Source organism: Henckelia pumila, chromosome 4 (genome assembly GCF_033568475.1).
Source record: "Henckelia pumila isolate YLH828 chromosome 4, ASM3356847v2, whole genome shotgun sequence".
Taxonomy (NCBI): domain Eukaryota; kingdom Viridiplantae; phylum Streptophyta; class Magnoliopsida; order Lamiales; family Gesneriaceae; genus Henckelia; species Henckelia pumila.
This window is the reverse complement of record NC_133123.1, coordinates 218,771,007-218,796,837: the sequence shown is the minus strand read 5'-3', so window position 1 is coordinate 218,796,837 and position 25,831 is coordinate 218,771,007.

Genomic DNA, 25,831 nt, shown 5'->3' with positions numbered 1-25,831 from the left:
GACAAATCTTTCAGAAATAAAACAGTGAGAAGCACCCGTATCAATCATAACAAATGCGGGATAACCAAAAATTGACCAGTTACCTGCTATCACGTCATTCGGAGCTGTATTGTCCTGATCCTCTATCAGGGCAAACACCCTCGCCTGCTGTCGAGGAGGTTGGTTCTGATTGTGATTACCCCCCTGACGAGATTTTTGTTGGGGCTGAAAAGAATGTACTGCAGAAGCTGATCTCTCGGGATGAGCTGGCGGTGGAGAAAAACTGCCGCTCTGAGCTCTGTCGGACCTTTGCTGAGGACAGACTCTAGCAAAGTGACCCGGCTATTGGAAGAAACTACCAAATACGCCTCGACACTGATCATTGGGGTGACGTCCTCTACACTTACTGCACGATGCTCCTGAAAACCCAGAATTCTGCCCAGAACTGAACTGTCTAGAGCCACTGGAACTCGATAAACTGCTCCCAGACTTCTTAAATTGCTTCCCTTTCGGTTGATACTGATCTCTCCTATTTCTGCCACTGTTGCCTCCCTCAACCCTCTGAGACTGATTCGACTGCTAAGAAGGTTGGTACTGATATTGGGACTGCTGAGGCTGAAACTGAACAGGCTGATTCTGAAAAGATCTCTGCTGCTGCTGAGGAGCTATCTGATTTCCTCGCTGCATCAAAATTCTAGCTTCGGCTCCCTTTGCCTGATCAATAGCATATGCGAAGTTATTGGGTCTCCCGGTATTGACCAAAGTGAAAATCTCAGGATTCAAGCCGTTAATGAAATGATCGGCTTTGGCTTCCTCGTGATCTGTGATGTGAGGTGCAAACCTCAAGAGACTGTCAAACTTGCTCACATACTCCTCGATACTCAAGTTCCCTTGCTTCAGATTTGCAAATTCGGCACCCATTTCCTTACGATACGAGACAGGAAAGAACCTCTTGTAGAACTCAGTCTTGAATAAACTCCAAGTGACAATGGTGCCTCAATTCTCATTTGCCCTCTTGGTTGTGGTCCACCAATTCTTAGCAACATCCTGAAGCTGGTGGATGACTAACCTTATTCTGCGGTCATCGGTATAGTCGAGAGAATCAAAGAGCTGATTAATGTCCCCTAGACAACTCTCACAGTCAACGGAGTTCTCTATACCAGTCAAGGTAGGCGGTTGGAACGATCAAAATATCTTCAATAGAGTCTCCATCGGGGTCGCGGTTGCATCAAACTGATCCACTCCAGTACTACCCTGATCATGCGAAGGAGTTATTACTGGCGGCGGATTCTCAGTAGAAGGAGGAGTCAAAGGTGGTGGATTCCTTCTCAAAGATCGTCGAGGTGCCATCTGATATCAAAGGGTTAGGATACCATATCTCAAACTCAATCTCAATCTCATAACCTCGGTGTCCAAAACTCTGCTCTGAGTACTCATGAATCTCAATGATATACAAGAACAGATAATAGCACAAGGCAGATAAATATCACATAATTCATGCTTTATAAATTAAATCACAAGTCATGTAATTCAATTAATTCGAGAATCAATAAAGCATGTTCGCACGTATTTAAAATAAATCATTTAAATAAATCAATCACATGCGAGAATTTAATTCATGCGGACTCGATCTACCCCGCTCACTCTAGTTCAATTCCAAGAATCTTATCACTCTGATACCACTTAATGTGAAACCCCATTTCTAATCTTCTAATCTCGAATAATTAAACACAATCGAACACGATGAGCTGCGGAAAACGAATAAAAAAAATTTTTTAAATAGCCTCGCGCGTGGGCAGAGGGCTTGCGGGAATGCTCGCGCCCGCACAAGGAGAGTGCTCGCGCGCGCGGGCAAAATTTCTTGAGCCCTCTTGGAATCTTCGCGCGCGCGCGAGGTCATCCCTCGCCCGCGCGCAAGCCAAACGGCCAAAGGCCGAGCAGGAACCTGGAAATTCAAACCAAGCACAAATCCAATCCATTCTAATCTCAAGAGCACATACACATCGATAGTTAGATCATGCAACAAGTTCTAAGTGCTTCCAAAAAAATACAACATTAAGTCGAGTTCGATAATAGAGTTCAAACGACTCAACAAAACTAATACATGTTCAACAGACTCGACCCTACAACGCGGTGTCTCACTTCTATCACTCTCACCCCGAGCTAACCCAGATGACTCGATCCAGCTCCTGATCCTCTTGTTGCCAAGTACACATACAAACAAAAAAAACAGCCGGATGAACCGGTTAGAAATATAATTTCTAAGTAAAAGAGACAGACATACAAATCAAATAACCATCTCATATCGAAATGTAACAATCATCAATAACTCAAAAGAGAGTGAATGTATGCATGACTTCAAAACTCGGAAATATCAAGTCAGATAATCGAAATATCAATCAGTACTTGGTTGGGATCCCGGGAACAAGTCCCTAACACAACCCACCTACACACCCATTCGGGGTGGATGTCGCACAATTCAAACCCCTAGACTTCAGAGCAACTATAAAAAGTATTCTAGTACTTGGAAAAACTCGAAATCCATTACCACTTCAATATAGCTCCCTAAATCGTCTAACTTCAAAATGAATCGAATATTCGGCTCAATATGAGTGCAAGTATAAATAAAATAATCAATCAAGTTCACACAAGCAAATAACATGCGGTATGTGATTTTCGGGGCTCGAGAATCAATCAAACTCGAGTATTCTACCCCATTCATAATCAATGTCATCTTTTACCTTTGAAGTCCGTCGAGGATTCAAATCTAAAAATAACAACGAACTCAAATAAATTATCAATCGAATCACAACAAATCGAAACAAAGAAACTCAATCAATATACCGTCTTCAATTCTCAAATCGATTCAATTCCCAAGTTCGATCCAAACCCGAAACTCCAATCCAAATCTGAAAATGAAGAATATACGGATTCGATATCAATCTACCAATTCAATAAAACCCGGAAATCAAACCAAAATAAACAACCGATAATCCAAACTCGATTTTGACTGCATAACGGCTATAAATGGTCAAACCAAAAATCAACAACAACATCAATCAACTCCGATCAACTCAAATCATCCTCCAAACCAACAAAACACAACAAATCTCAACAATATACAAAACCCCAGTTTCGAAATATGCCTCAAAATTCGTATAAAATCCAAACTTCGTTATTTTTCCAAACCGACTTCGAAAACACGATCTATGCTAGCTCAAGAACAACATACTCGAAGATTATCAAATTCTGACAACCCAACAAAATCAAAGTTCGAGGATTGTAGCAAAACTTACGTCAAAACGAAGCTTTCGTTGCGGTGATTGTGAATCTCAACTCGGAAATAAAATCTAACGGTCGGATCGTGGGAATCAGATGGAAAAAAAACTTGAAGAATCGATTTCCATGGCTTCTGGAGGAGAAAGAGATCGAGAGGGAGAGTAGGGAGGAAGGAGGGGTGATTTGATTGGCCACTTGCATGATATAATATATAAAAAAATCCAAGTTTTGCATTTTGGTCCCTCAATTCTTCAAAGTTTGCAAAGTGACCCCCTGCGAAATATCAAAACGACCCTCAACTACTGAAAACTCTGATTATTCCAATTAAACTCAATTATAATAAAATAGGGGCATTACAATTCCCCCCCCCCCTCTAAGATTCGATTTCGTCCTCGAAATCTGACAGATCGAAACTGAAAACAAGAAAGAAACAGACTGAAGAAAACTCACATCAATCGAATAACTCTGGGAATCGCTGCCTCATATCAGATTCGGTCTCCCAAGTTTCTTCTTCAACTCCGTGATGACTCCACTGAATCTTCACCAACGGAATCGACTTGTTTCTGAGCTGCTTCCATTTTTTGTCAAAAATCTGAATCGGTCTCTCGAAGTAACTCAGAGCCTCATCTAGTTCTGCCTCGTCTGGGTGAAGAACATGGGACGGATCTGGATGATATTTCCTCAACATCGAAACGTGAAACACATCGTGGATGCCTGAAAGAGACGGAGGAAGAGCAATCCTATAGGAAAGAATCCCTATCTTCTCCAGAATTTCATACGGACCAATGAATCTCGGCGAAAACTTTCTTATTTTCCCGAATCTGACAGTACCTCTGAAAGGAGAAATCTTCAAAAACACACGGTCTCCCTGATCAAAACACAGGGGTCTGCGTCGGACATTCGCGTACTTGGCATGTCGATCTTGGGCTGTCTTCATTCTGATTCGAATCAACTTCACCTGCTCTGCCATGTCGCGAATCAAGTCTGGACCCAACTCAGGTGATTCTGAAATCTCATCCCAAAACAACGGAGATCTGCACTTTTTCCCGTACAACGCTTCGAAAGGTGTCATTCAAATACTCTTTTGGAAGCTGTTATTGTATGAAAACTCCACTAAAGGCAGAGAATCCTGCCAACCTGAGCCAAAGTCAAGCACTATTGCTCGAAGAATATCCTCCAAAGTTTGGATCGTACACTCGGACTGACCGTCGGTCTGCGGGTGATACGCTGTGCTCAAATGCAAACGAGTACCCAATGCCTCTTGTAAACTGTGCCAAAAGTGAGAAGTGAATCTCAGATCTCTGTCTGATACTATCGACTTTGGCACGCCGTGCAATCTCACAACCTCTCTGACATACAACTCGGTCATCTGATTGTGACGTTATGTCATACGGTATGGAATAAAACAAGCAGATTTTGTCAACCGGTCAATCACTACCCAAATGTCATCACAACCTCTGACTGAACGCGGTAGCTTCGTGACAAAATCCATAGAGATGTGATCCCACTTCCATTCCAAAACTGGCAAACTGTGCAATAATCCACCAGGTTTCTTCCTCTCGGCTTTCACCTGTTAACAATTCAGACAACGAGACACAAACCTCGTGACATCTCCTTTCAACTGCTTCCACCATAACTGAGTCTTCAAGTCGTTATACATCTTCCGGCCTCCGGGATGAACACTGAACCGACTGCAATGCGCCTCTCTAAGAATACACTGTCTCAATTCAGAAACATCGGGCACAACAATACGGTTATTCACAAATAGCACATCATCCCTGACCTGAAACTCTGACTGGTGACCTGATCTGACCCTCTCTATCGAACTCTGACTGCTCGGATCAGATCTCTGTGTCTCTCTGATCAACTGAAACAGCTCTGGCTCGGCCTGGATCGCAAAAACTCTGATGGATCTCCTATCGGTCTCAAACTCCAAACCTGAAGTACAACAGTCTTCAATCAATCGAGAGACACCAATCGTAGTAAGAGATAAGGAACAAAGCTTCCGACTAAGAGCGTCTGCAGCTGCATTCGACTTTCAGGATAATACTTGATCTCACAGTCAAAGTCCTTGAGCAAATCCATCCATCTCCTCTGTATCATGTTCAGCTCGGACTGGGAAAACAAGTATTTCAGGCTCTTGTGGTCAGAAAATATCTCAAACGACTCACCATAAAGATAATGGCGCCAGGTCTTCAAAGCGAAAACGATCGCAGCAAGCTTAAGATCATGGATCGGATAAAGAGTTTCGTGCGACTTTAGCTGCCTCGAAGCATAAGCTATGACATGCTTTCTCTGCATAATAATGCATTCAAGACCACGGTGAGAAGCATCACAGTACACGGAAAAACCTCCCGTACCTGATGGAATAGACAAGATCGGAGCGCTGGTCAATCTCTTCTTCAGCTCAATGAAACTGGCCTCGCACTCCTCGGAACAAACAAACGGTGAATTCTTTTGTGTCAAATGAGTAATCGGCTTTGCAATGGAAGAGAAACCCTCGATAAATCGGCGATAATACCCTTCTAAACCAATAAAGCTTCGAATTTCTGGCACTGATGTTGGCATCGGCCAATTCATAACTGCCTCTATCTTACCGGGGTCAACAGAAATTCCATCTCCTGATACAATGTGGCATAGAAAAACAACTCGGTCCAACCAGAACTCGCACTTTGATAGCTTAGCATACAACTGTTCGGCTCGCAAAACCTGCAATACAATCCTCAAATGCTCTATATGATCTGAATGGTTCTTTGAATAGATCGGGATGTTGTCAATGAAGATAATAACGAACTCATATAAATACCGCTGAAAGATACAATTCATCAGATCCATAAAAACTACTGGAGCGTTGGTCAAACCAAACGGCATGACTATAAACTCGAAATGCCCATATCTGGTTCTGAAATCTATCTTAGGCACATCCTCGTTGTGAACTCTCAGCTGATGATACCCTGATCTCATATCTATCTTTGAGTACACTGAAGAACCTTGAAGTTGATCAAAAAGTTCGTCAATCCTAGGTAGAGGATACTTGTTCTTGACCGTCGCTTGATTCAACTGGCAGTAGTCAATACAGAGTCGCATAGAACCGTCTTTCTTCCTCACGAAGAGCACTGGAGCACCCCAAGGCGATACGCTAGGTCGGATGTATCCCTTGGCAATAAAGTCTTTTTACTGCTCCTTCAACTCCTTCAATTCTAACGGAGTCATTTGATAAGGCGCTTTTGAAATAGGCTGAGTACCTGGTGCAAGTTTGATGTTGAATTCGATCTCTCGAATAGGTGGCAAACCAGGAATCTCGTCAGGAAATACATCAGGAAACTCGCTAACCACCGGTATCTCTGTCAACTCAGGACTAGACCTCTGAACATCTACTACATAAATCAAGAATCCTTCTGCTCCTCTCTAAAGCAAACGAGACATGGATAATACAGAAATCAAAGGAATTCTGGATCAAGAACCCTTACCGAAAAACTTCCAATCATCTGCCATCTCAGGTCTGAAATCGAACCACTTTCTGAAAGCAATCTACTGTCGCCCTATACTTGTTCAGAGCATCAATCCCGACAATACAGTCAAAATCAGATAATCCAAGTACAATGCAGTCAATCTCAATCGAATTACCTTCGGATTCTAACTCACAATTACGGACCAATCTCACCGAAACAGTTTCTCCACCCAAAGGCGAAGTAATAGAAACAACATCAGATAATGACTCAGCAAATAAATCATGCATCACGACAAATCTTTCAGAAATAAAACAGTGAGAAGCACCCGTATCAATCACAACAAACGCGGGATAACCAAAAATTGAGCAGTTACCTGCTATCACGTCATTCGGAGCTGCATTGGCCTGATCCTCTGTCAGGGCAAACACCCTCACCCTCGCCTGATGTCGAGGAGGTTGGTTCTGATTCTGATTACCTCCCTGACGAGATTGTTGTTGGGGCTGAAAAGAATGTACTGCAGAAGCTGATCTCTTGGGATGAGCAGGCGGTCGAGAAGAACTGCCGCTCTGAGCTCTGTCGGACCCTTGCTGAGGACAAACTATAGCACAGTTACCCGGCTGTTGGCAGATATTGCAACTACCAAATACGCCTCGACACTGATAATTGGGGTGACGTCCTCCACACTTACTGCACGATGCTCCTGAAAACCCAAAATTCTGCCTAGAACTGAACTTTATAGAGCCACTGGAACTCGATGAACTGCTGCTAGACTTCTTAAATTGCTTCCCTTTCGGTCGATACTGATCTCGCCTGTTTCTGCCACTGTTGCCTCCCTCAACCCTCTGAGACTGATTCGACTGCTGAGAAGGTTGGTACTGATACTGGGACTGCTCAGGCTGAAACTGAACAGGCTGATTCTGAAAAGATCTCTGCTGCTGCTGAGGAGCTATCTGATTTCCTCGCTGCATCAAAAGTCCAGCTTCGGCTCCCTTTTCCTGATCCATAGCATCTGCGAAGTTATTGGGTCTCCCGGTATTGACCAAAGTGAAAATCTCAGGATTCAAGCCGTTAATGAAATGATCGGCTTTGGCTTCCTCGTGATCTGTGATGTGAGGTGCAAACCTCAAGAGACTGTCAAAATTGCTCACATACTCCTCGATACTCAAGTTCCCTTGCTTCAGATTCGCAAATTCGGCACCTTTCCTTACGATACGAGACAGGAAAGAACCGCTTGTAGAACTCAGTCTTGAATAAACTCCAAGTGACAATGGTGCCTCGATTCTCATTTGCCGTCTTGGTTGTGGTCCACCAATTCTTAGCAACACCCTGAAGCTGGTAAATGACTAACCTGATTCTGCGGTCATCGGTATAGTTGAGAGAATCAAAGAGCTGATCAATGTCCTCTAGCCAACTCTCACAGTCAATGGAGTTCTCTGTACCAGTCAAGGTAGGCGGTCGAAACGATCGAAATCTCTTCAATAGAGTCTCCATCGGGGTCGCGGTTGAAACTGATCCACTCCAGTACTACCCTGATCATGCGAAGGAGTTATTACTGGCGGCGGATTCTCAGTAGAAGGAGGAGTCAAAGGTGGTGGATTCCTTCTCAAAGATCGTCGAGGTTCCATCTGATATCAAAGGGTTAGGACACAATATCTCAAACTCAATCTCAATCTCATAACCTCGGTGTCCAAAACTCTGCTCTGAGTACTCATGAATCTCAATGATATACAAGAACAGATAATAGCACAAGGCAGATAAATATAACATAATTCATGCTTTATAAATTAAATCACAATTCATGTAATTCAATTAATTCAAGAATCAATAAAGCATGCTCGTACGTATTTAAAAAAAATCATTTAAATAAAAGAATCACATGCGAGAATTTAATTCATGCGGACTCGATCTACCCCGCTCACTCTAGTTCAATTTCAAGAATCTTATCGCTCTGATACCATTTAATGTGAAACCCCGTTTTTAATATTCTAATCTCGAATAATTAAACACAATCGAACACGAAGAGCCGCGAAAAACGAATCAAAAATTTTATTTTTTTTTAAAAGAGCCTCGCGCGCGCGCAGGCTATGCGGGCAGAGGGCTCGCGGGAATGCTCTCGCCCGCGTGAGGAGAGTGCTCACGCGCGTGCGGGAAAAATTGCTTGAGCCCTCCTGGAATCTTTGCGCGCGTGCGAGGTCAAGCCTCGCCCGCGCGCAGGCCAAATGGCAAGAGGCCGAGCAGGAACCTGGAAATTCAAACCAAGCACAAATCCAATCCATTCTAATCTCAAGAGAACATACACATCGATAGTTAGATCATGCAACAAGTTCTAAGTGCTTCCAAAAAAATACAACATTAAGTCGAGTTCGATAATAGAGTTCAAATGACTCAACAAAACTAATACATGTTCAACAGACTCGACCCTACAACGCGGTGTCTCACTTCTATCACTCTCACCCCGAGCTAACCCAGATGACTCGATCCAGCTCCTGATCCTCTTGTTGCCAAGTACACATACAAACAAAAAAAACAGCCGGATGAACCGGTTAGAAATATAATTTTTAAGTAAAAAAGACAGGCATACAGATCAAATAACCATCTCATATCGAAATGTAACAATCATCAATAACTCAAAAGAGAGTAAATGTATGCATGACTTCAAAACTCGGGACTATCAAGTCAGATATTCGAAATATCAATCGGTACTTGGTTGGGATCCCGGGGTCAAGTCCCTACAACAACCCACCTACACACCCATTCGGGGTGGATGTCGCACGACTCAAACCCCTAGACTTTAGAGCAACTATAAGAAATATTCTAGTACTTGGAAAAACTCGAAATCCAAGACCACTTCAATATAGCTCCCTAAATCGTCTAACTTCAAAACGAATCGAATATTCGGCTCAATATGAGTGAAAGTGTAAATAAAATAATCATTCAAGTTCACACAAGCAAATAACATGCGGTATGTGATTTTCGGGGCTCAAGAATCAATCAAAATCGAGTATTCTACCCCATTCATAATCAATGTCATCTTTTACCTTTCAAGTCCGTCGAGGATTCAAATCTGAAAATAACAACGAACTCAAATAAATAATCAATCGAATCACAACAAATCGAAACAAAGAAACTCAATCAATATATCGTCTTCAATTCTCAAATCGATTCAACTCCCAAGTTCGATCCAAACCCGAAACTCCAATCCAAATCTGAAAATGAAGAATATACGGATTCGATATCAATCTACCAATTCAATCAAACCCGGAAATCAAACCGAAATAAACAACTGATAATCCAAACTCGATTTCGACGGCATATCGGCTATAAATGGTCAAACCAAAAATCAACAACAACATCAATCAACTCTGATCAACTCAAATCATCCTCCAAACCAACAAAACACAACAAATCTCAATAATATACAAAACCCCAGTTTCGAAATATACCTCAAAATTCGTATAAAATCCAAACTTTGTTATTTTTCCGAACCGACTTCGAAAACACGATCTATGCTAGTTCAAGAACAACATACTCGAAGATTATCAAATTCTGACAACCCAAAAAAATCAAAGTTCGAGGATCGTAGCAAAACTTACGTCAAAACGAAGCATTCGTTGCGGTGATCGTGAATCTCAACTCGAAAATAAAATCTAACGGTCGGATCGTGCGAATCAGACGCAAGAAAAGCTTGAAGAATCGATTTCCATGGCTTCTGGAGGAGAGAGAGATCGAGAGGGAGAGTAGGGAGGAAGGAGGGGTGATTTGATTGGCCACTTGCATGATATAATATATAAAAAAATCCAAGTTTTGCATTTCGGTCCCTCTTTTCTTCAAAGTTTTCAAAGTGACCCCCTGCGAAATATCAAAACGGTCCTCAACTACTAAAAATTCTGATTATTCCAATTAAACTCAATTATAATAAAATCGGGAAATTACACATAAATTACAGTTGAATGAACTGGACGAGTTTCGAATTGAATCTTATGAGAATGCCAAGATCTACAAGAAGCAAACAAAGAAGTGGCATGACAAAAACATTGTACATCGTGAATTCGAATCAGGTCAGCAAGTATTATTGTTTAACTCCCGTCTGAAATTGTTTCCAGGGAAATTGAAGTCCCGATGGTCTGGGCCATTTACTGTGGAGACGGTGTATTCGCACGGTGCAATTGAGCTTCGATGTACAGATGGAAGGGTATTCAAGGTGAATGGGCAAAGGGTTAAACACTATTTTGGCAACGAAGTACGAAGTACTGAGAGCACTTTGCTAAAAGACCCGGCCTAAATCTGGTGAAATTCCGGCTGAGGACTATAAACCAAGCGCTATTTGGGAGAAAACCCAAATTTTCCTTTTGTCTTTTCTTAATTTTCTTTAGTCTTTGCGTTAATTTTTTTTTCGTAATGTTTTTCTGTTTGTTTTTCATGAACGAATTTCCAGCAGCATATGCGCGCCCGCCTTGCTACTTGGCGCGCCCGCACCTCGTAATTTTTGAAAAAAAAATTAAGGAATGAAACAGACCTTTATGCGCGCCCGCTTAACACTCAGGCGCGCCCGCGCGTGAAATTTATAAAAACCAAGAGCAGAACAGAGACTTATGCACGCTCGCTTCTCATGTATGCGTGCCCGCGCGTCCCCTATGCACAAAAAAAAAATTAATCGGGCCCGAGGCTTATGCGCGCCCGCTCCTTCTATCTTTTAAACCCCGATTCTTTCCATTCTTCTCCCATTCTTCATCCCGATTTTCCCTATCTTTCCAACCCTTCACACTTTCTTTCCTCAACTCGCTGATTACTTTCCAAATTCCATCTTCCAACCCTCCTTCCTCTCTACTCTCGTCGTTTCTTTTTTTCCCTTCTTCTTTATCCATCATCTATTTCTCTTCTTATCCGCGGGCGCTCATCATTCTACAGGTCAGGAAGTTCTTTTTGGGGGTTATTGATATGATTTCTCAAGATTCAGTGGTAAGTTTCTCTGATTACAGGGTTACAAATTCTTACCTTTCTTAGTTGGCCGAGATAGTTCAAGGTGGGGCTGAGGGTTTGTGTTCGACTTGTAGCTTTCTTGAGTTGGGTATTATTGTTGGTGCTCATTTGGTGTTTGCATGAGGAGTGTGTTTGTGACTTGGATTGATAAGTTTGAGGGATTCACGGCCGCTGCTTAGTATTATTGAATTTTGGCTTGTTATTTCGCCCTCTAAGTTTTCGTCATATGGCTCCAAAGAAAAACGAAGTTTGGTGAATCCTCATCTTCGGCCCCTGCTTTTGATACTCATCGTTTGTGGGATGAGAACGCTGCAGAGAATTATCACATGCTCTTATATACGAATATTCTACCTGAGCGGGGGTTTGATACGTCAATTGGATTTGATCCGAGAGGGGTTATTAGGAGCAATGTAGGTGATGAAGTCATAGAGCGTCAGTGACATCAATTTGTTAAGCAGCCACAAGAAGCAGTAGTGTCCTTGGTCAGGGAATCTAATGCGAATTTGAAATTCAAACACGTCGAGTTCAAGGTGTTGGTGAGGGGAAAAATGGTGCCTTTTGACTCCGTGTCTATTAATACTTTATTTCAAATCCCGCCAATGGAAAGTGATGAATTCGTTGGTTATAATTCTGGGTAGATTGATTATGATGACATTATTCAAACAATCTGTGTTGCGGGTGCCAAATGGAGGATGGGCAGTGATCACAAACCATCGAAGTTGTGGAAGATTGACTTAACTAGTGACGCTAAGAGGTGGTACAATCTTGTTTGTGCTAGACTTAAGCCCACTGATCACGACCATGAGGTCACCAAAGAGAGGGTGATTCTTGTCTACTGCATTGTTGAGGGAAAAGCTGTAGATATCGGTCAGATATGCCACGAAACTATTCAGAATGTTTTTACTGGTCGTTCGAGAGGGGGGCTTGCTTTGCCTTCTCTTATTACTGATCTATGTGAAGCGGTTGGAGTTGACTGAAACCCTACAGAAGAATTACTGAAGCCCACGGTTCTCATACCCTGTGGTTCTCCCACTCATCATCCATCTGAAAGTGAATTGAGAGAACGTGCGGCCAGAAGAGCATACAATGTTAGAGCCGCAGCTAGTCGAGTTTCTGAACCCCAACCTGTACCACCTCCCTCTTTGGATGCACGTGTTACCTCTCTTGAGGTGGATCTTGGCCAGCACCAACAGGAATTCCAGCAATTTCAGCACAGGAATGATATGTTTATGGACTATATGATGAGTTTCAATGATGCCTTGAGCCACAAGTTTCCTCACGCTGCGAGCTCGGCCCATCCGTTTCCTCCCTATCCTTAGTGGCCACCTACTTTTGGTGGTTCGGACCCTGATCATGGTGTTGATGGTGATGAGGGCGGCGACCACTGACGGTCGTCGTCTGAGTTACATGTCCTTATTATTTCTTGATTACTTCATTGAGGACAATGAATGTACCTAGTTTGGGGGGGGGGGGGGGGGGGTTTGATACAATCATGTTGGAATTGAGAATTGTTGTGTGGATGTGAGTTTATTCTTGTTTTTGTGTGTTTTCTGTTAGTGTTTTTGTTTCTTTTTGTTTAGTTTTCGGTGCTGTGTTGGTGGTGGGATGGATTTCTTAACAAGAATAGTGTGTGAGGTTGGTAAATTGAGAATTGTTGTGTGGATGTGAGTTAATTTCAAGAAACCATGAAAGAAATGAAAAGAAATTGGCCAATGATGCAAATTTTTTCTTTTATCTCAAATCCATGATCGTAATTAAAAGAATTTTTGTTGGTGAACTAATTAGATGAATGAATTCCTATATATTTTGTGATTGTGCTTAATTCTGAGTTAAAACATACAAACATATAAATGAATGAGGCAATTTTTGGGATCTTTGGGCCTAATTTTCATTGGAACTTACCTTAGTTTCCCTTTGAGCTTTCACGAGATATACATGAGTACTTTAGGTACATGTTCTGAATTTTGTTGAAGATCATCATTTACTACAGATGATTACTTCTTTTCTGCACTGGTTAAAATTTCATGTGATTTACTTGTGAATTGAGATTGTCTAGAACTAGTCAGACACCCTTTGAGGCGCAATACGGGCATAACTGTGATTAGGAATGATTTAGGCAATTTTTTTCTGAAATTGTTTGAGCCTTTCAAGCTACCTATTGATTCAACTATCCCTAGTACCTTGTTTTAGCCTTATTGAAAATCGAATGACATGCATGTAAACGTGTGATAAACCCCATTCTTCATCGTTTCAAGGTCCTATATTGACTACCTATGAATAGCCTAAACACTAATTCCTACCGTTAAGGGAGTAATTTGAATGCTAAAGTTTGATGTGCTCCTAGTTGATATTTGTAAATATGGAATGGTGTGGTGAAAAATTTGAAAATTAAAAAAAAATCAAGAAGATGGTAGTTACAAAGAGGTGAAAACAAAGCTGAAAAAAAAATTGTTTGTGAAAAGAAGAAAAAGAAAAATGATGAATGAAAGAGAAGAAATGATGAAAAAAAATTGAAGTGAAGAAGAGGTGTGAAAGTGAATGAAAAAGGGAGTGGAAATTAGAGTTGGGCATAAATTACTCCTTCTTTTGAATTTTTATTCCTTCGTTTGTAGCCATGAGCCAGACCTTACGTTACAAGCCAATTAAGTCCTATTGACCGAGTCACAGTTGCCCAATATACTAGTGGAAAAGAGTTGCGAGAATCTAGCCTATGGATGATTGATTGACACTTTTATTGAATATGAATTTTTGGCCGAAACACGCACTCACTTATTTTTTGTTCAATAACCTGATTTTGAGTGTTTTCAATTGCCGTTTATCCTATTGTTTGATCCTTTTTACCTTATAAAGTCCTCATGATCTATGAATGTGTGAATTGATTTGGATAAGAGTATTTTGAACGTGAGTTGCGGGATTTGTAAGTTTTTGAGGTTCACTAGCATGTGTTTGTTTGAAGATAAAAATTGATAGTTCGATATGATTGGATGAAAAATGTTTTTCTGAATATATTGCTACGGCCATTGATTCATAGTACTTCTTGGTTGGTCTTGATTTGTTAGATGAGTGTTTGTGCTTTGATTTTGAGTCATGTTTGGTTTTGCTCGGGACTAGGAAACATTTAAGTTTGGGGGAATTTGATAAGTGCATTTTGTGCACTTAATTTGTATTGATATTATTGGATAATTTTTTGGTTTCGAGCGAAATTACGTGGAATTTGCTCTTGTTTTTTTTGGATGCTAGGAAGTAGAGAAAATATTGAATTTATGTTGGATAGATTCAAAGGAGTCAAGGAAGAGGCAGAACGAGTGAAGATGGTTCAAGATTTTGAAGGAAAGATGAAGAAGGACCCGAGCAGCATGCGCGCCCGCGCCAGCCATCACGCGCGCCCGCGCCTCATGAAGTGTTTTTAGAGTGTTGAGGCAGAGAGTCATACGCGCCCGCTCCTGACATTACGCGCGCCTGCGCGTGTTCGAGAATTTTGGAGTTTTAAGACAGAGAGTTATGCGCGGCCGCGTGACTTTTGAGGTGCGCCCGCGCGTCGCTATTTTTCTGCCGAAAGGTTTCTGTAATTTTGGAAACTTTGAGATATATTTGAGTAGATTTTGGAAGATTTTTGGGGAGTATAAAAGGGAGTTTTCAGACTTAATAAGGGTTATCTAGCCGCCGCACACTAGAATATCTTAGAGAGAAAAACTTTGTGAGAATTTGGAAGAGCTTGAGATTGAAGATTGCTTGGAACGAAGACGGAGATTTCAACGGGACACGGAAGAAAGACTACGACTTTGTTATTTCTTCTCTATTGTTTTATTTTAGTTATTGAATTATGTTTGAGACATTAAACATGATTTCGGTTGTTTTGAATTTTAGTATGAACTAAACTTTTTATGTCTAAAGATTGATGTAGCCTGGTCAAGACGTGTTTATGAATTGTTGATTTTATTGAATTGAGTTCTTCTAAATTAATTTTGATTCTAGTTTTGAAAGTCTTTTCAATTTACTGGCCATAAATTGATTTGTCGTATTTATTTAGAATCCGGCACTCGGGAGAGGGTATTTAGAATAGGATCGATAGAATTCACACTATTAATTGTTTATATGCCTCGGGAGAGCTTATAACTTTAATAAAGCTTAGAAAGAACATTGTTTTACACATATCAGTACAAGTAGATTTTTAATAGGGATATTGGAATCGATCTGTAATTGATACATTCTATTTGATACTTGGGAGAGGGAAATAGTATAATTTATGTGTTCTTGGTTATTAATTGAAATGAACTCATGAAAATAGATTAATTAGGAATGAATATTGTCGAGACCAGGTGAAATCAAAACCTCTAGACTATTTCTCTCTGATTGATAATCTCTTAAGTATTGTGTGTGTGCGCGCTTTAAAAACTTCTTTATTTATTTAAATTTGTTAGCAAATCTCTTAAGTTTAATTTTATAAATAAAATTAAGATTATTTTAATTAGATTAACTGAATATTTTCATTTTATTCTCTATGGGAACGATACTTGATTCATCACTATATTAAAACTTGACACTCGTACGCTTGCGAGTATTTTTCACAACATATATTAATAATAAATAAAAATTAAAAATAATAATAAAATGTCGAGTCTCAAGCAAATAATCTATCCTAATATTAACTAAACAGTCCCCGACAACGGCGCCAAAAACTTGACCGAAGATTTCCGTTGGAACTAGCAAGTGCACTAGGTCAAGTAATAGTATATGGATAACAAGTCCAAGTATCGATCACACAGAGACTGTAGTCAATTCTCAAGATTTGTTTATTTAACTTAATCCAGAAAAAAATAATAAAAAAGTACAACGAGTTAAATAAAAATTCAATTACTAAAAAAAATAATTAAAATAGCTGAAAGATAAATTTAATCAAAACGAGACAATCAAAACACACGAAGATATCGAACTAATTTATGCATCCACGTGGCACAAACTGAAAATTATATTTATTCCAATCACGGTGAATTTTTCTATCTTATTCAACAATCTATTTCTAGAATTGCTAAAACTATTCAAGTTGGACGGATTAATTATTTTTAATTAATTCTAATCAAACTCAAATGCATTCAATATTTATGAAAATTCAGTTTTCACCTAAAACCACATACTGAAACCGAATAATATTTCTAATCGGTTTAACCATATTTTGATTGATATTTTTGAATCTATATTTAATCAATCCTCTTTCGATTAGTGATTAATCAACACACATGTGAATAGGTGATCAGGTTATTCACAAGAAATATTAAACTAACATCAATCAATAATTGAAAATACCCAAAATAAATCAAACATGTAACCATGTCTCAAACATAATAAGTTTCGACTCAATCTCGTGGTCTTGGTTGAAGAAAAACTACTCAATAATCGAAAACAATATTCAAACAAAAGTTTAATCAACAAAAATTATGAAAAAAAAAGATAAGGAGAAGAAAACTAAAATCTTCACTCCAAGCCGCCTTCTCACGAGTAGCCGCCTTCTGTCTAGTTTTGGAACCCATCAAAATATGTTTAATATTCTATTTATATGACCAGGATCCACACATAAATTATTTCCTTCCGCACAAGACTTTTTCCGAAATAATAATTTTCACGAATTCGCGCTCATGCGGGAGAAACATCCCGCTCGAGCACCTAAGTTACTTTCCGAACACTCCAAAATTCACTTTTCATGCCCGAGCGGGAGAAATCTCCCGCTAGGGCGCACAAATTTCTGTTCCAGCATTTTTTTCAAATTAGGTCGCGCCCCAGCGGCATAATGTTCCCGCTGGGGTGCAAGCTATTTTTTCCCACCGCGCAGCATTTTTAAAAAATTCATATGCGGAGTTATAGCCGTTGGATCGAGGTGAAATTCGGACACCAGCTTCAAAAATATTGAACTTCATTTTGAACGGTGGATATCGGATTTAGATCTCTCTAGAATCAAAAATAATTTTTTGGCCATTGTTGTTCCGTAATTCATTTTTGCGGCTCTTCTCTTACTCCAAATTATTGATTTCTTCATTGTACCTTCATTAAAACCGAGGAAAATAAAATGTAGACCACATGAATGAAATAAATTAAATGATTAAACAAAAACAACTCTAAAAACATAATAATGCATGCAAACTCGACTCGAAACTAGCACAAAATAATGCATAACAACACACTTATCAATGGTTCTATTTCAATGAAGTCAAAAAAAATTGTAGGCCTCTCGAACTCTACAAAAAATCCTAGGTTATGTTAGATATTGATCCTATTCAAAATCGTCTCTCTCGAGTGCCAGATTTTAAATAAATTTAACAATCAATCTATGTATAATAAATTAAAAGGCAATCAAAATAATAATACACAAATAAATTGTTTAGAACAAATAATAGTAGGCAAAATAATATTCAAAACATGAAAACAAATCAAGATCCGTCAATCTCTCGAAATAACTAATAAGTTTATAGTGAAATAATCAAACACATAGACATATCCAAAAAAATCTCATCATAAATCAAGGCAGATAATAAAAATCACAGAGTATATTTGATTCTCCGTTCCCAGATGAATGTTCTCTGTCTTGTGATTCAACTATCCCTTGTTGTTCGCTCCCACGTCTCAAATCCGTGACCCAAACCTCCTTGAATGCCTAGTTTGTGTGGTTGTGTTGTTTGGGTGTTCTAGGGTGAAATAATGATGAAAGGTGGTCCAAAGTCCTCTAAAAATTGGCCACCATATTTAATTTATAACACGAAATCATCAACAGGCCAAAAACAGCGCATAAAAGCCCAAAACAAATAGGAGAACAGCGTTGGGGAGCCTGAAAATCAGCGTTGGGGCGCCTGTCGCCAATTTTATTTTTCTTTTTTGCACAGATGCAGAGCTGGAGCACTGATTATATGGCGCTGGGGCGCCCTCATTTTTTCAAGTGAGCATCTAGGAGCTTGAAAATGGAGCCTAAGCGCCTCCTTTTTCATATATATGTGCAAAATTCTCGCAAAAATCATATCCAGAGTTCTAGCCGTTGGATATGACTAAAATTTTGACAGTATATTTATAAATTTTATGCTACATTTTGAATGGTGAAGATCAGATTAGGATCTCTCTAGGGTCGCCAATAATTTCTTGACAATTGTTACTTTGTGATTCCTTCTTGTGTCTCTTCTTGGTGCTTAGGCTCTTCCTTTTTTTCTCCAAAATCATATCTTACTTCTTATTCTACCTCTTTTGTATCCTAAACACCTCTATTTTCCTATAATTCATATATCTTGACCACTTCTGCATTCTACAAAAACAACAACGAAATACACATAATACCGCACGATTCATCACAAAAGCCAATTTAAATCATATAACAATTAAGTGCATAAATTGCACTTATCATGCACCATCTCCCGTATCAGTTTCTCATCAACCGCTGGTGGTCCAGTTAATGGATGATGATAAGTGGTTGCCCTCCGAGTGTTCAATATGGGTAGGGTGTCAAAATGGGCTAAGCCAGTCAGGTTGACCCGCCCTGCCATACAAAATTGGTGGGTTGGGTTGGCAATTTCACAACCCAGCTAAAAAGTGGGCCGGACCTCCCCGCTCCGCTCCGCCTAATGATGGATTGTTGTGGGTTATGGGTTGGCTTGCAAAAAGTTTGGGGACCTCGGGTGCTAATCTCATCTTAAGGGTCAATTAGAAGTTAAACATCATTACCTACTAATCATCAACCAAGCATGCAAGAATTGAAAACCAATTTTTTTTTAAAAAAGAGGTGGCTCGCTCGAGCGAGCACCACTCGGGTTTAAGACACCGTTGGCTCGCTCGAGCGAGCCCAAGCTGCGCTCGAGCGAGCTGAGTTCTGCCCGGCCTGCTGAAATTTTGCTTTATTGCTGATCTAGGTTGTTTTGTTGATTTGAGTGGATCTATACATGCCAAATATGATATATAATTGAAGAACACATCAAAAACACAAACTAATCATGTATTGCTACCTCAATCTTTCCAAAGTTGGTACCAAACATATACACATGCTAGATACAAACAAAACCAAGTGTTCTACAAGGTTTATTCCATGTACAATGAAGTTCCAACTACAAAAAATACAAAGTTTGATAACAACTCTAATCATAGCCCAATTCACCACGTGCTAATCTTTCTATCTTGAGCTATTCACGACCTCTCTGTCCAGCTCCTACCCCACCTATTTCCTTACACATATACAAAACACAGCAATAGTCGGATAACTCCGGTGAGAAATACAATTCTCAGTATAAATAACATAACATGCGAGATAATAAACATGAATGCAATGCATGTTTCAAAGGTAGGCTATCAATTCTGATAACAATAGAATTTCGGTTCTTGGGATCCCGGGGAATAAAATCTCAACCAATCACCAACTCACCAATCGAGGTGATGTCAAGTATCTCATTTCCCCTTACTTTGGTGCAACTATAGTGAGTCATCTAGCTCTGAAAGTAAATCTACATTCCGTGCCACTCAACTATAGCCCTCCAAACGTCATCTACACTCTAAGCCTTTCAGCCCTCTGTGCTTTCAGGCTGGAGTTCAAGATGAATGCAACATAATATGTATGCATTAAATACTGTAAAGCATCTTGAACATATAAGAACATAAGAAATCAAAGCAACACAGTCATCAAAATCATGTAAAGACATATAAGCAAGCAAGTATGTGATTAGACCTGGCCACGGGCCGGGTCCGGTCCGGGTCCGGGTCGGCAATAGGCCGACCCTTAACCGGCCCGCCCGTGGCCGGTTCCGATCCGGGTCCCAGAACCGCCGGTCCGGGTCCGATTAACCGACGGTTCCGGGTTCGGTTCGACCCTTGTTTTTTTTAAAAAAAAATAAAAATGAAAAAACTTGTAAAATTGAACTTTAAAAACTCTATCAAATATTTCATTATCTCAATAAAAAGCTAATACATATATTAAATAAAAATATATTATATTTCAATTTTTAACATCTTATAATATTACATTTATTTAATAAAAAATATATAACATTTCAACTTTAAACATTGTATATTAAAAACTCTATCTAGTTCAATAAAATATATATATATATTTATTAAATAAAAAATATATTGCATTTCAACTTTTCACAACTTATATTAAAAATTATATATATCAATAAAAAATTTATTATATTTATTCAATTAAAATATATATTATATTTCAACATCTTATATTAAAAACTCTATTTATTTCAATAAAAAATATATTACATATAAACATTAAACATGTTATATAAAAAATATTATTACATTTAATTATATTCAATCACAAAATATTAACAAATTAACATTTGCCCTAGTGGCAAGAATGAAGACTCAAAATCATTTGGTTTTGGGTTCAAATCTCACCCATGTATGAATATCAAATATATATTATTTAAAATAAAATTAAAATATTATTTTAAAAAGGTAAATCCGCTGGGTCAACCCGGCGAACCCGGAGGGTCGGACTCGCCGGGTTGAACCGGCCAACTCGTCGGGTCGGACCGCCGGGTCGGCGGTTTTCCGAAGGGAAAACCGGGATCGGACCGCCTAGTGGCCGGTTCCGGTCCGGGTCCATCCCGGCCCTTGGCCAAGTCTATATGTGATTGACAAGGGAATACTCGAGAATCATATCTATCTCGAGTGTTCTATCCCATCTAGATATGCTGTCATTTATACCTTTCAATTTCGAGTCTAAAGGCACTTCAAATCTGAAAACATAACATGAACAGCATATATCAAAACTCTGTTCAAACACTTATCAATTGTGCTAACCAACAACTTCGGCAACCTTGCTAAAGTCTGTAGCGATGCAATTCTGGAATTCCCAAGTCGATATCCTTTTCATCAGAATATTCAGAAATCGATTGAGATGGTCAGATCTTAACATCAATCTGAATATCAGGTCAGTGCTGATGATGTTTTATATGTTAATAACAGACTTGTTGTTCCAGATGTTTCATATTTGAAATAGTAGATATTGAAAGAGGCTCATAGCAGTAGATTCAGTATTCATCCTAGTGGCAGAAAAATGTATAATGATCTAAAGATGCAGTATTGGTGGAAACAGATGAAGTCAGATGTGATTGATTTTGTATCCAAATGTCTGAATTACCAACAGGTAAAAGCTGAAAGAAAGAAGTCAGGTGTTCTATTGCATAGTTTATCCATTCCAGAGTGGAAATGAGTTCATATATCTATGGATTTTGTTACACAGCTATCACGTTCATCCAGAGGTTGCGATGTCATTTGGGTGATTATTGATAGATTGACGAAATCAGCGTGCTTTATTTCGTACAAAATGACGTATAGACATGTTCAGATGACAGAAATCTACGTCAGAGAAGTGGTAAGATTACATGGAGTGCGTAAATCTATTTTTTCAGATCGAGACCCTAGATTTACATCACACTTTTGGCATAGCTTACAGCAAGCTCTTGGCACTCAATTGCATCTGAGTACAGCATATCATCCTCAAACAGACGGACAGTCAGAGCGGACTATCCAGACACTTGAGGATATGCTTAGAGTTGTAGTACTAGATTTTGGTACTACGTGGCAAGATTCATTACCACTTGTAGAATTTTCTTATAATAACAGCTATCAGACAAGCATTGAAATGGCTCCATTCAAAGCATTGTACAGAAAGAAATGTAGATCACCCGCTACCTCAACAGCCAGTACTAGTACCATTGCCACATAATCCGCCACCGTTTCAGCAACCATCTCTCAGATTTGAGGGAGGAAGCAGTGGCAGAAAGGATTCGAGATTTAGGCCGAAAGGTAAACAGTTTAAGAAACATGGTAGTAGTTCTTCAAGTTCTAGTGGTCAGATGCAATTTGGTAAAGGGCAGAGAACGAGTGATTCAGGGATTTATTGTGGTAAGTGTGGTGGTCGACATTCTAATGATCAGTGCAGATGTGTGTCAGGTAATTGTAATATTTGTCGCCAACCAGGTCATTATGCCAAGGTGTTTCCTCAAAGAACAACAGACCGTGCAACCGGTGCAAGTTTTTCTCGATCATTACCTCAGGCAAAAAGGCAATCAGTGCATTCATTCCAGCCTCAGCAACAGACTAGACCAGGAGGAAGCCAGACTGTGACTCAACCTCTTAGGCAACAGGCTCGAGTATTTGCTCTTACTGAGGATCAGGCTCAGGCAGCACCTAACGATGTCATAGCAAGTAACTGCTCTATTTTTGGTTATCCTGCTTATGTGTTGATAGATACAGGTGCATCACATACATTCATATCTGAAAAATTTGCTATGATGCATTCTTTATCGTCTGAGTCATTTCCTACTGTTGTTGATATTTCTTTACCTTTGGGTGAAGGCGTTGTTTCTGTTAGACTAATTCGAAACTTTGCACTACAATATGACGGTAATGTGATAGATTTGGATTGCATAGTACTTGGATTATCAGATTTTGATTGCATTATTGGTATAGACATGTTAACCAAGTACAGGGCGACCGTGGACTGTTTCCACAAAGTAGTCAGATTTAGACCAGACATGGCAGATGAGTAGAAATTCTACGGTAAGGGTTCTCGAGCCAAGATCCCTTTGATATCTGTGTTATCTATGACCCATTTATTGCAGAGAGGGGCAGAAGGATTTTTTATTTATGCAGTAGATGTATTGCAATCCAGTCCAGCAGTGACAGATATTCTGGTGGTGCACGGGTTTGCCGATGTATTTCCTGATGAAATCCCAGGTTTGCCTCCAGCTAGGGAAATAGACTTCAGCATTGAATTAATGTCAGGTACGCAACCAATATCTAAAGCTCCTTACAGAATGACACCTATTGAATTAAAGTAGTTGAAAGATCAATTGGAAGATTTGCTGGCTAAAGGGTACATTAGGCCGAGCGTTTCACACTGGGGCGCTCCGGTACTTTTTGTACGAAAGAAAGATGGTTCTATGCGGTTGTGTATCAATTATCGGCAATTGAACAAGGCAACAGTGAAGAATAAGTATCCATTGCCCAGAATCAACAATTTGTTTGATCAGTTGCAAGGTTCAGATATCTATTCTAAAATTGATTTACGATCCGGATATCATCAGCTGAGGGTGCAAGATGCAGATATCCCTAAAACTGCTTTCAGAACAAAGTATGGTCATTATGAATTTATTGTCATTCCTTTTGGTTTAACCAATGCTCCTGCAGTATTTATGGGATTGATGAATAGAGTATTTCAGAAATATTTGGATGACTCTATCATTATTTTTACCTATTGTGGGGACCTCGGGTGCTAATCTCATCTTAAGGGGCAATTAGAAGTTAAACTTCAGAAAAGAATGAAAACAGCTCAGGACAGACAAGCGAAGTATGCGAATATCAGACGACGACCTATATCTTTTGATCAGGAAGACAGAGTATTCTTGAAAATTTCACCGTTCAGAGGTACAATCATATTTGGAAAGAGAGGAAAGTTATCATCGTGTTTTATCGGTCCGTATAAGATTATCGAGAAGATAGACGATCTTGCTTATCGACTCGCTCTTCCTCCATCTTTGTCTGTTATTCATGATGTATTTCATGTCTTTATGCTTCGGAAGTATCAGCCTGATCCTTCCCATATTCTTCAGCCTGATGAAGATGAACTTGACAAGACTCTCATTTATTTTTAGCAGCCTATTCAGATTCTTGATCGCAAAGATAAACAGCTCAGAAACAAGACGATTTAGTTGGTTAAAGTTCAGTGGAGTCTACATGGCATTGAAGAAGCGACTTGAGAGACTGATTCATATATGAGACAGAGATTTCCAGAGTTGTTTCATTGATGTGAGTTCTTATTCTGTTTTCCATTATTGCATTATCTTATGTGTATACAGATTGCTTATGATTTCGAGGACGAACTCATGTCTTAGCGGGGGAGAAACCTGTTGTGGGGACCTCGGGTGCTAATCTCATCTTAAGGGAAAATTAGAAGTTAAACATCATTAACTACTAATCATCAACCAAGCATGAAAGAATTGAAAACCAAAATTTTCTTTTGGTTATTTGCAATTTAGTCCCCGAAAAAGCTATTTAATTCAATTTCAATCCTTATTCCTTTAAGAATATTAGAATTTAATTCTAAAATCTAAATATTCTCAAATTAAATATTTTCGGATTAAAATTAAATAATCCTGGGCCTTACAAAAATTCACCAATTTACACGTGAGTCTGTTGGGTTGTCCTGTCCCGCCACCTAAATAGGTGGGTTGATGTTTTTCCAACCCACATAAAAGGTGGGCCGCCCTGCCATGCCCCGTCTAATGGTGGGTTCCATCCCATCCCACTAGCCCGTTTTAACACCTCTAGATATGGGCAAACGTATGGTTCATCATAGAAGCCAGACTGTGCTCCAAGATTAGTAACTGCAAAACCCTAAATGATGGGTGTCTTACCATTGACTTTCTGGTTTAATGGAACTTTCTCCCACATTTCATCTTCTCTTTTGTGAGGAGGAGTGTACCTGTCATTTTGATGACAAGATCAAGAGTTTTCGGGGTGGCGATGATCAATAGCCGGGGAACCTTCATTGAATTTGTGACTCTCATCAGCAGTTTTTCTTGGATTAACTCTATGTTCCTGAGACTTTTTAGTGATCTTTGGCACATATTCTCTACTGGTCTTGATTCTACTCATCTCACCTCTCATATAACTCTTGGCCGAGAACATCAGTTTATGTGCTTTCTCCATGCATTCCATGTACTAGCAACCATCAGATCTATATCTTCAAACTTCTTTGATACCATAGAATCGAAGTTTTCAGAAGAAACCACTAGGATCTCTGGAATGACATCAGATCCTCCTTCACCAGTTTGCTTGTTCTTTTCAATATGCTCAACCATATGCTGAACAGTTTTCTCACGAGCATCAACATGAGGAACAAAATCTCCAGATTTGTCATCTTGCGATGACAGTTTTCCGTCGCCCTTCTCAGTATTCCCGCGGTTCTTCGGTGGCATGGTCCCACCGGACGTGCCAAAATTATGTTGTGGCTCAAGAGGTGTGGTTTGCAAGCGTTCTAGGAACGTATGTGCCAAAATGATAATAAAATGAAAAATAAAAATCTAACTTCTAAGCCAAGTGATTGTGAGCCCCGGTTTCATCGTCGGTCTCAGTTACACCGGTTAAGCGACGAAGAA